This window comes from Phocoena phocoena, chromosome 18, assembly GCF_963924675.1.
Source record: "Phocoena phocoena chromosome 18, mPhoPho1.1, whole genome shotgun sequence".
NCBI classification, from domain to species: domain Eukaryota; kingdom Metazoa; phylum Chordata; class Mammalia; order Artiodactyla; family Phocoenidae; genus Phocoena; species Phocoena phocoena.
Window position 1 is genome coordinate 50,846,835 of NC_089236.1, and position 12,283 is coordinate 50,859,117.

Here is a 12,283-nt window from a genome sequence, read left to right on the forward strand (position 1 = left end):
TAACAGTTTTCATTTTATTAGCATTTAGAATGCCACTTTATCACACATACACACATACACACACACAGTCATTATGTGTTAAGACACAAGTCTGTTTTTTTTCAGGAACATTGAAAAAAAGTTAATTCAACATTTTTTATTTACAGAGTTACCTTTTTAATACCCTTAACAGTGGAGGATTATTTTTGAAGGCACATTGCATGGTAAAATACATTAATTTAAGTTAAAAAAGTCTAAACACAGATGGAAGACAACTTAATTTTTTTTTTTAGTTTAGAAACACTTTGTGTCCGATGCATTTGGAACATTCTTTTACTGAGTGCTTGTAAAATGCTGTAGGTTTTTGGTATCTGTTCCATGTGGATGATTCTATAACTTTCTAGAAAGTTAAACTTTCTGAACCTCAACCTTCTTACTAGTGAAAGGGGGAAGAATAAGGATTATTAAACTTGATGATGTGTGCATTTCATAGATGAGAAAAATTACCTACATGAAAACTGGTGTCCTTCTCTTCCTTTATCCTTTAAATGTAGGAGACACAGGAAATTGACCTAAATCTGATGGAATCTGACTTCTTTTGAATGTTTTTAAAAATATATTAATTTATATATCTATTGCACAAGAAACACCTGTGGTTACTACAGAATATACATAAGCAAAAAAATACTAAAATTAGCTATAATTCTACCACTTAGAAATAATTACTGTTAATATATTTATTCTATATTTATTTATATAATGCATACTTATATATGCATATTTATATAATGCATAGAGTTATAGAAATTGGGATCATACTCCATGTACTTTTTGACAAATTGCTTTATAATTAATATGTTCAGTATTCTCTACAAGTGATAAATCTACTTTTCTGACATGAATTGTAATTTCATGAAGTTTTCTGTTTTATGGTTATATTATAATTTATCTGAGTTCTTATTGTTGAGCATTCAGGGTGTTTTAAGTTGTTGCTATTATGTGTAATGCTGTGAAGCAGTTCTTCTACTGATGTCTCTGAGTTCTTGTCCTGTTGACTTAATATAAATTCCTAGATCTGCACATAGTGTGCCCAAGAGAATGTGTGTTTAAGATGTCAGACACGGGCTTCCCTGGTGGCGCAGTGGTTGAGAGTCCGCCTGCCGATGCAGGGGACATGGGTTCGTGCCCCGGTCCGGGAAGATCCCATATGCCGCGGAGCAGCTGGGCCCGTGAGCCATGGCCGCTGAGCCTGCGCGTCCGGAACCTGTGCTCTGCAACGGGAGAGGCCACAACAGTGAGAGGCCTGCGTACCGGAAAAAAAAAAGAGATGTCAGACACATTTTACAAATTGCCTTCAGCAATGGTGGTGTCATTTTATATTATCTTCAATAGTGTACAGAGCATGCCAGATTCCCATGTCTTCAAAATATAGACTATCATTTAAGAATCTGTTTAGTTTTTACATTCTGTCTTTGTAAATACAGTATAAATGGAGTCTGGTTTTATATCATCATTATTTATATTTTGATAAGTGTATATGTACAAGAGTGCATTCATATTTTGACATATGGAGGGAGGTGGTCTGAAATCCGCTGCATACGATGATTTTGCCTTTCTGTAGTCTTTTTGGAGAAATGAACCATTCTGGATAGTTGGGTTTTCTAAATATCTCTCTATTCCATTATTTCTACTTTGTTAATATTCTGAATCTAACTCAGCTTTTTTGTCTGTATGGTGCAGAGGTATTCTTTTTTTTTTAACTTAAAAAATATTTATTTATTTTTGGCTGTGTTGAGTCTTCGTTGCTGCGCGTGGGCTTTCTCTAGTTGCAGCGAGCGGGGGCTACTCTTCGTTGCTGTGGGCAGGCTTCTCATTGTGGTGGCTTCTGTTGCAGAGCACGGGCTCTAGGCACACGGGCTTAAGTAGTCGTGGCACACAGGCTCAGTAGTTGTGGCTCATTGGCTCTAGAGCGCAGGCTCAGTAGTTGTGGCGCCTGGGCTTAGTTGCTCCGTGGCATGTGCAACTAAGCAGCCCTTAGTTGCTCCAGGGCTGTAACCCATGTCCCCTGCATTGGCAGGTAGATTCTCAACCACTGTGCCACCAGGGACGTCCCCAGAGGTGTTCTTTTGAGGGCTAATTATTGCGATGTGTTGTCAGCGTGTTACTTGAAGGTTGATGTGTGTATTGAGGTTAAGCATATACCTCTGTGAGCTACCGTCAGGTACTTGATTGCACTGCATCTTGGCCATTATAAGCTAATAAGTAGGTGATATTTACCCTGTTTCAGATGAGCAGACTGGGATTCATGGAAGCTATTCAACTTGCTTAAGGTCACACAGCTACTAGATAATGAAAGTGGGATTTGAATATATTTTTGTCTGACTTGCGCCCTTTCTCCTTCCATTTTGTCACTTGCTACACTGCCTCTCGACTGGCCCATCCAGTGCTGTTGACTGTCACTCTTCACTGCTCTCCATGTGTCTGTGGGGTCACAGTCCTTCTTCCTTCTAACTCACTGCTTCTAATCTACCTTAATTTGGGAACGTAATCCCTAGATTGTTTCAGTGGTGAGTAATTGAGTATTGGTGGCTCTGAGTGGCTTTCCTAATGACTAGAGAGAATGGGCTTTGACATCTGCTTTGGCCGTTCCTGGGACTTTTTCATGCTTTTTAGCTTTGGGTAGGAGTTCCCAGATAAATGAGATGCTACTGTGTTTTCATTAGCTGGGATTAGTGCTCACCTTGAGTTTGTTTTGGATTTATTTGGGGAAAATTCAAGAGAGTTTGTGCTGCATAGGTTACCTGGGATAATACATGGGCCACTCAAGGTTATCCCTGAAGGGATATACCATTCCATTTGGATATGTTTTACTGAACTCTTAAACTCTGTGTTTTACTTACGTGGCTGTGAGCTCCTTGCATTTTTTTTTTTTAGATCTACACCCAGTATCCAAGTAAGTGCACGTAACGGAGACACTCAGCAAATGTTTAATTCATGCTGCAACATAGCCCTTCTGTAGATTAATGACCTTTGTAGGAAAGGATCTGCTACTTCTTCCTGCTTTTGAGTGTGTCACCTCCTGACACAGGTTCCTGTCCCTGTTTATAGAACCAGCTTATGAGAAACCAACTTTAATTCTAGAAATAGCCATTGTTTTGTCAGTTACCCATTATTATGTGTACCTATGGCACTGTTGGGTGTTGTGGAAAAGATGCAGAAGACATACAGGGACTCTAGGTGGACGGTAAAGGTCACAGTGGTGAGTAAGGACAGCAGGAGCTTTGTCGCTCACCTAGGGTTTAAGATTAGTGACTTCCCAATCAGGTTTCCGAGATCAGATTTCTCCCTGAAGTGGCAGGTGGGGCAAGGACTCTGCTTATGGGTGGTGGGTCCATCTCTAGGGCGGCTGCTGTCCCAGCTGTTGTGGTACACCTGCCCACACCCTTGGCTGGGGACTCAGTCCCAGGGTATTCCTGGAGCACCTTTTCCCTACGTGGCCTCCATTTTCTCTGCTACTCTTGTCCCTATGGAATCCCCTTTCCTCCCAACCACTCCACCCTCAGAAGACAGAGGAAGACAGAACTGGTAGACATTTTTTCAGCAGTTTCACTAAGAACATTGGTGGCGGTAACCGAAGATGGGCTGTTCATATGTAAAAGCCTTAAGTGGGGAAGTGTCTGTTTAGAGTATGTCCCATCTTCCCTCTCTGTCTTTTGTCTCTCAATGTCAGGATTTAATCTTTTTCTTCCTATTGCAGTAAATAGCTCTTTACACAAGTCAGGGCCATTTCATGAATACGTTTAAGGAGAGTCATGCCCTCTGCTATTTAGCTTTGTAATGAAACTTGAGGAATTTAAGGGTGGAATTGAAATTAATGATGTGCGTATACAGTTGGTATTTCAAGTTTATATCTTAGTCTGGTTTTATTTACTCTTAGTAGACTAGATTGCCCATAGGGCTTCTTTTTTAAATAGAAAATATGCTCGAAATTAAGCTTCTAACTTTTGTTTACCCTCCATAAAATGGTTGTGTCATAGAAACCACTTGTTGTGGTTTTTTCTGTTTATATTTGTTCATACGAAAATGGTTAACCTTTCTCTTTATAACATAGAACAGTGCATAGAATTTCCTGTATGGAACAACTTTTGGTGATACAGGCATGTTCTCTAAGTATGATATTAGATGCATGTTAATTAATCTGATACTGGATTTGACTTGTGTATAATCCCTGATTTAGAGAAAACTAATACCCAAATATGTCTTTCAGGCAGTGACAGAGAAGAATTTTGAGACAAAGGATTTTCGAGCCTCCCTGGAGAATGGCGTTCTGTTGTGTGAGTAAGTATTTAAAGCATTAAAAAAATAATTCAAAAGCAAAGGGGCACGTGTGCGTGTGTGCGCGTGTGTGTGCGCGTGCCTGTTATGAGGTGTCTTCATCCACCCCCACCCCACATGGCCACCATAGTCACTGATATGTCTTCTTGGTAACAAGTGAGATTTGATCCCTGCAAATTGACACCCTGACAGTACCAGACAGTAGGAAGGGGTTATCGGTCTCTGTATCTAAAGATAACATTGGTGAAATATATATTATTTTAAATTAGTAAACAAGAAAGATTCTGTTATTGATTGATGGGCCAGTAGGGGTGGGTGGTTGAGAAGCAAGCCCTATCGCATAGCACCGGCTCTCACTTGCTGTGGATATTCTAATGTATGGAGTTGCCTGGTTTAGAAGTTAATATAAAGCTTGTTTCCTTCATCAGTAAACAGTGATGATTGTAGAACAAATTTAGGCTGTAGCAAATATTTCTTTGAACCTTTAAGTGGAGTCATTACATTACCACAAAATCAATTTGAGTCACAGGCCAGCCATTCATTCAATTAATATGATATTACTGAGAATCACATCTGAGGCTTTGGTTATCCTAAGTCAAATAGGCTTGTGCCACGATTGATGGTGTGGGACCTACAGTGTATGTTTAGTGTGATGTTTTGTTCCCCACTGGATGCAGAGTACAGTTAGCCGGGTGGTGACCTTTGGGGGTGAGGGGCAGACAGTCTGTGGAACAGAAGAATGCAGTCCTGGGTGAGGGTCCGGGTTGCAGACGTGAGCAAATAAAGTATAAGAATGTACTTGTGTATGTACCCACATTTTTGAAACCACTTAAGTATTCCAATCTAGACACTTATCACATAAGTATTTATGGAATCTGTCCACAAGCAAGCACTGGGAGTGTATGTGCTCATACTTAGATGATTTTGATTATCCTTTTAAAGGAAGGTTGTTTGCAGCAAAGATCCGGAGTCAGAAGGCTTAGGTTTGATTCCTTGCTTCATACTTTTGGACATTTGAGCAAGTGACTTAACATCTGAGCCTTATTTTCTCATCTGTAAAGTGGAGATCAGGGTATCTGATCTGCCTAATTCACAAAGGTGCAAAGTTCTATAATACATATATTAAGGTTTCCATAAACTATCAAACTTTGTATGAATACAAGTTGTTGCTAGGAAGACGGCCATGAAGATAAGTCTTTATCTCATCAGTTCTGTTGATAGGTGTTCACACTTCTTTGTCTTAGAGCAGTGTTATTAAGTCGAATCATATGAAGTGTTGATATTCAACCACGTGTGACCTACAGAAATGTCAATTTCATGTGATTCTACCTAATGTGTAGTAGGACAGGCATATGAATAAGGGTCACAAGTAAAGTTTAAGGGATGTTTCTTGTCCTTTTCTGATGCCACGTTCAGAGTTGTTGTTGCCAAATAGTGTTTAAACTAATATTAGTAGGTCACGTGGCTAGCTCAATTGGTCACTGATAGGAAATTATCTTGGTTTGCAAATTATATGTTTTATATATTCTAATGTGTTCAGAAGATGGAGGGAAAAATGGCTGTTAGACACATGTGATCTGAAAAGAACCTTAGCTATGAGTGTAGACTATTTAGAGCTTTGCTGCAAATAACTTTGATGTCAGTTTTAAGTCCCATAAGTCAGGATAGGAGTTAGGTGGGCTTATGTAGGCAGTGGGCCTGTGGAGCACAGAGTTGTTTTTAGACATATGAAAGCATGCAACCCAAATAGGTGATCTTTTTAAGAACTCACTTTGTGGTTATATAGTTCCAGTGATGAACTATTACTCAAAATAGTTTTAGGGATCCCCCTTTTGGGGACATAGCCTCCATAACTAGGTCATTAAACATACTTGAGAGTGACACTTAGTGTTTTATTTAAAACGCAATTTATGCAGCAGCCTAAATTGCTTGAGGTGATTTCCAAAAACTATATCCAACCTGCGTATATTGTTACCAGTGAGGATATTCAGAGTTGATAAAAAACTGTTTTGATTACAGGCAGTACTGTTAGATTAAATATTATAAGTTCTACCTTAATGGTCACAGCAAACATTTAGATGCATGTTTAGAGATATATTAGTTTTTTAAAAATGTCATTTAAATTCACAACTTCCAGAATCATCATTCTTAGATTGTTTCCTTATTGAAATAACACCAATTTGGGGTTTTGTGCATTACCAGCTAAGTCTCATCAATCTATTTAGTACCCAGTATTCTTTATGTTTTAAATTTATTTATCTTTGGCTATGTTGGGTCTTTGTTGCTGCGCGTGGACTTTCTCTAGCTGGGGTGAGCGGGGGCTACTCTTGGTTGCGGTGCGCGGGCTTCTTGTTGCAGAGCACAGGCTCTAGGCGCATGGGCTTCAGTAGTTGTGGCATGCAGGCTCAGTAGTTGTGGTTCACAGGCTCTAAAGCGCAGGCTCAGTAGTTGTGGCGCACGGGCTTAGTTGCTCCGCAGCATGTGGGATCTTCCCGGACCAGGGCTTGAACCCGTGTCCTCTGCATTGGCAGGCGAATTCTTAACCACTGCACCACCAGGGAAGCCCACCCAGTATTCTTTGAATGAATGTTTCCCAAAGGTAGTGTCAGTAAATACTAAGCTGTGGTAATCAGTAATTTTAGTTTATGATGGGATCCCAAAGTACCCCATGATGCTTGTATTAAAATAATCTCTTAATGGTGAATTGCGTTATTTTTAGCCACTGGTTAATGAAGGCATTTTAATCTAATAGATGTAGTGTTGGAAAAAAGTCCAGGTAACTATATTCTGTGTAAATTTATAGCTAAAGAAAAGCCTAGCTAGTTGGTCTACAAAATGATGAAGCATCATTGTTTGATCACATATGCCTGAGTAGTTATTATGTCTAAGAGGAAAGCAAAACCTGTTGTTCAGAAGCCTGGTATTGTAAACCCTGACTTTTAAATTAGTGGTAAATATAGTAAGCTGTCTGTCTTTGAGAATATTTTGCCCATCTGAGATCTCAAGTTTTAGCTGAATTATGACTTAAAAATAAATTCAGATTTTTAAAATATTCTATAGGAAAAGGCTGACTTCTCTTTGGTTCACTGCCAGAAAAATGACCAATTCTTGTGAAATATAGGGTCTGCTTATTGCCTTTTAAAAGTCTCTAGGCATCCTAGTTCATTATCACCATTAAACAGTTTTCTTATTATTTTATTTAGTAATTTCAGCAGTCTTTTATGCTTTAGTAGGAGTTTATCCTTTTTGAACTGGCATTCTGGAATATCGAAGTCAAGAGTTGGAGGAAATGAGCTCATTATAGCTTTTCCCCAACTGGCACTGTACTGACATTTCAGATAGTTTAAATTGGGTGTAAACTCTGCACTGAGGTTTCAGACAAGATACACATCTGAATAATGAGGGTAGTTATGTGCATTTATTGCCTTTTAATCTGAAGTTAGTATCTTCTGTAAATCATTTTAGTATCATTTAGTTTGATTGACTGGGGGATCCAATCAATTGAGGGCTAAAGAATACTCCCCCAGTTAAAGTCTGTTGTAGTAATTATTTTACTGTATACCTTAGACATGCAGTCTCTCTTGGCTTTATTAAACAGAGAAATGTGAACGAAATCTAATTTGTTTTTTTTTTTCTAATTAGTAAAAGGATTGACAGGGGTCTATAAGGTGATTTCAACTCCTTGTTATAATTTTCTATGAATTTTATTAATAGTATTCATTCATCTGTCTCCTATCTTCAGTGTTTATTAGGGTTCCTGAAGACTCCCTTACTATATATTTAAAAATATAAGAGATTTGCCACTACATAAGTATCTGCAGTCCTCCCTTGCTCTGTGGTTCTGCAGAATTATATCTCTTTAAATATATTTAGTTGGAGCATATCCAGCTAGTGATTAGTAATTTCATAGTTACTCATCTTGTGATAGCAATCTTGGAAATATTTAAATGGAAACATTGTTTATTATCTTTATGAAGTAAGAAGATGTATTTGAAGGTAATCTTATTGGGTGTGTCTCTGGTTAGTCAGTCAGTACTTCCCATCCCTGGAATAATGCCAAGTCTTTGCTCTGTCCCGAGTCAGCCATGCAGACTTTTATGCCTTTTTGAACTCACAGCTCACATTTTTGAGGAAACTTTTCTCACGCTGGCACCAGGCCTTCCTTTCCATGGCTTGCAGCTTGGAAAGAGTGGAGCAAATAAACATTCACCTACTGGTTTGAGAAAACCTGTTTCTATTTATATCTGCTATGTGAATACTGTACTGTCTTCCTGAAACGACTGTAGTATTTTGTTAAAGGTGCATTCAAAAAAAGAAAAAAATTATTAAAAAATACTCCTGTTAATTTACTGTGGGATACTCGAGTGATTGTTTTAAGACATCAGACAAGATAGAGACCTTGCCATTTCTCATTCATGCGAGAGGGCTCTGTCCTTTGTTAGGACACTAACTTTGTTAGGACACTCACACACTGAGTGACAGCGACATCAGTGGATTCTTGGGGCTTCTATGCAGAGCTCCATGTAAAGCTCAGAGGTCCTTCTGTAAGGATGAAGGCTTTTTTCTTAGAGCTCTTACTGGTTTTGAATTTCCTGAGGACAGGTGCGTTCATACAGCTCACCAGCACTATCAATTGACCCTGATCCCATATTATAGCCATTTAAAATTTAAGTAATAAGAACTATTTTTCTTCACTTAAAGTGGTACAGACTTTGAAGTTTCTATATTATTTGATAATCCAGTAGTTTGCAAAGATGCATGTGTTCAAGTTCATAAAGATAATTAAAAATTTTAAAACTGCTTTCTCTTCATGGCAGTGTTTTATGGTTGCCATCTGTATGCTGTCTTTTTAAGCTTCACAGTCAATTTTTTCTGTAATTTTATGTCCACATATAGCAAAACGTCATTTTCTTAAAAGTAGTTTTTTAAGTTGAAGGTCAGCTTGGCAAACATCAATTAAAAAATTCACTTCTGTAATGGTAGTCATGTTATACAGACTCATTGCAAATTTTGCAGAAATTTTTTTTACATTGTGGCCTCAGACTTGAAGGTAGAAAGCTTTGGTCCTGTCTCATGAACTTGCATGTACCATCTTCAGGGCTTTCTCATCCTAAATATAAATTACTAAGAGAAGGGCACACAACATTTCAGTGCTAGGGTCTCTGAGGAAAAAAAAATGAGAATGGTGTTCTACTAAAAATAAGTAGGAGTAATGTATATGCTAAATGTGTGTAATATAAACAATTTATATTAAAGTTGATCAGAAAAAAGTTATTTTTGAAGTAGTTTCTTGATGTCATGAAGGCTCTCAGGTAGGTAATGGAAAACCACGTATTGGCCAGGAAATGGTGAAAGTATAGGAATTCTAGGCGGTGCAACGAGAAGTATTAAGAAAGGGAAATGAATATTGCAAAAAGGACAAATATATAATGATATCACATCAATTAAAAGTAGAGTAATTGCCTTATATGAGAGACTTAATCTCTAGAATTTTTACTTACCAACAATCATCAGTCAGAAAGTCAGATGAGATCTAAGGGATAAAGGCAATAGTGGAAAAATTTAGAACACAGTTTACTGTTTACTTTAGAGAAATGTGTGAGACTTTTATTTTGTATGTTGAAATGTAATGGTAAACTATATGACTTAAGAAATGGAATGAAAAACTGTATTTCCAATAGTTGTCAATTTGTTTATAATTTTAAGCCAATACCCGTGTTAAATCTAGTCAGACTTTTCTTAGAATAAATAGGATTTTAACATTCATAGGGAAGAATAAACAGGTGAGAAAAGGAAAAATCCTAAAACTAAAAATTTCTGTGGAATGATACTGTCTCGATATTAGAACAAATGACAGACTTGAGAAAGCACAGTAATTAAAAAATTATGGATTGCTTTATAAATGTACATATTAATGTAATTGGGAAGTCCAAAATACATTCTTATGCATAGGAAGTTGTGATAAAGGACAGATGAGAGAATGGAGAAGAGATGAGGCACTCGATTATTTGTATTGGGGTACATAATTGGCTAAGAAAATTAACTTACAAACTCAGCATATACCACAACTCAACATCAAAAAAAAAACAACCGGGCTTCCCTGGTGGTACAGTGGTTGAGAGTCTGCCTGCCGATGCAGGGGCCGCGGGTTCGTGCCCCGGTCCGGGAAGATCCCACATGCCACGGAGCGGCTGGACCCGTGAGCCATGGCCGCTGAGCCTGCGTGTTCGGAGCCTGTGCTCCGCAGCGGGAGAGGCCACAACAGTGAGAGGCCCACGTACCGCAAAGAAACAAAACAAACAAACAAACAAAAACAACAACCTGATAAAAAAAAATGGACAAAGGACCTGAATAGACATTTTTCCAAAGAAGACACGCAGATGACCAATAGACATATGCTCAACATCACTAATCATCAGCGAAATGCAAATCAAAATCTCAGTGAGATACTATCTCACACCTGTCAGAATGACTGTTATCAAAAAGACAACAAATAACAAGCGTTGGCGAGGATGTGGAGAAAAGGGAACCCTCGTGCACTGTTGGAGGGAATGTAAATTGGTGCAGCCACTATGGAGAACAGTATGGAGCTTCCTCAAAAAATTAAGAATAGAATTACCATTTAATCCAGCAATTCCACTTCTGGTCATTTTCCCCAAGAAAACGAAAACACTAATTCAAAAAGATATGTGCACCCCTAAGTTCATTGCATCATTATTTACAGTAGCCAAGATATGGAAGCAACCTAAGCACCCATTGAGAGATGAAGGGATGAAGAGGAGGTGGTATATATGCTCAGTGGAATATGACTCTGCCATAAAAAGAATGAAATCTTGCCATTTGTGACAACATAGGTGGACTTAGAGGGTATTATGCTAAGTGAAATGTCAGGCAGAGAAAGACAAATACCATGATTCACTTAAATATGGAATCTAAAAACGAAAACAAGTGAACACATACAAAAAAAACAGAAACACAGTCATAGAGAACAAATAGGTGGTTGCCAGAGCAGGGGGATGGGCAATAAGTGAAATAGATGAGAGAGATTAAGAGGTACAGACTTCAGTTATAAAATAAATGAATCACGGAAATATAGTCAATACTATTGTAATATCTTTGTATGGTGACAGATGGTAACTAGATTTATCATGGTGATCATTTTGTAATGTATAGAAATATTGGATCACTGTCTTATGTACCTGGAACTAACATAGTGTTGTAGGTCAATTATGCTTCAGTAAAAAAAAAACCCAAGCCCAAACCTTACGTATACTAGAACATAGCCTGGATTAAAATAATAAAAAGCTGAGAAAATAAAATAGAAGAATTAAAAATTTTTTGGAGGCAGTTTAAGATTCTAAGCTTTGAAGGAATAGAAAAAACCCAGAAAAAATACACTTGAAGTTTTATTAAATAGATAACTCTGGCAAATAACATTCTGGGAAAAATATTTTAAGCAGAATTGGCTTAAATATTATCTAGAGTTCAAATAAACTGGTAAGGTACACGTTTGAAAATCTCAATAGACAAATGAACAAAGGATGTGACCAAATACTTCACAAATGAAGAAATACTACTGGAAATAAATAGTAAAATCTCTACCTTCAATAGTAAGAAATGATTATGTTAAAATCAGATACGATTTTTAAATTGAACTAGTAAATAATTTAAAATCTGTTAAAAAAAATGATGGCCGTATTATGGCGAAGTAGTCTATGATATTCCCAAAATGACCAGTTGAGTATAAGCTGGTACAGTACTGAACAGCAATTTGGCAGTATCTATCAAGTAATTATATGCTAGTTTATTTATTAATATAAACATATATTTATTTATCATAAAGGTTATAAGACTTTCCCCAATAATTCTTTTGTTTTGGACTCTAAGACTACAAAATGGGAAAAAGGTATGCATAAAGCCTCTTCATAGTGGAAAATATTAAAAAGAGCTTAAATATCTAAAATGTGAT

At 37.5% G+C, this 12,283-nt stretch overlaps 1 protein-coding gene across 2 annotated transcripts in view; it reads left to right on the forward strand.

Annotated features, from left to right (window-relative positions):
- The first annotated feature begins 4,237 nt into the window (after positions 1–4,237).
- Positions 4,238–12,283, forward strand: part of LMO7 (LIM domain 7) — a 131,476-nt gene continuing 123,430 nt past the window's right edge. For both annotated transcript variants that reach the window (XM_065895862.1, XM_065895866.1), the window contains exon 1: positions 4,238–4,317. The gene's annotated coding sequence lies outside the window, so the exon portion shown is untranslated. The remainder of the gene's footprint in view (positions 4,318–12,283) is intronic.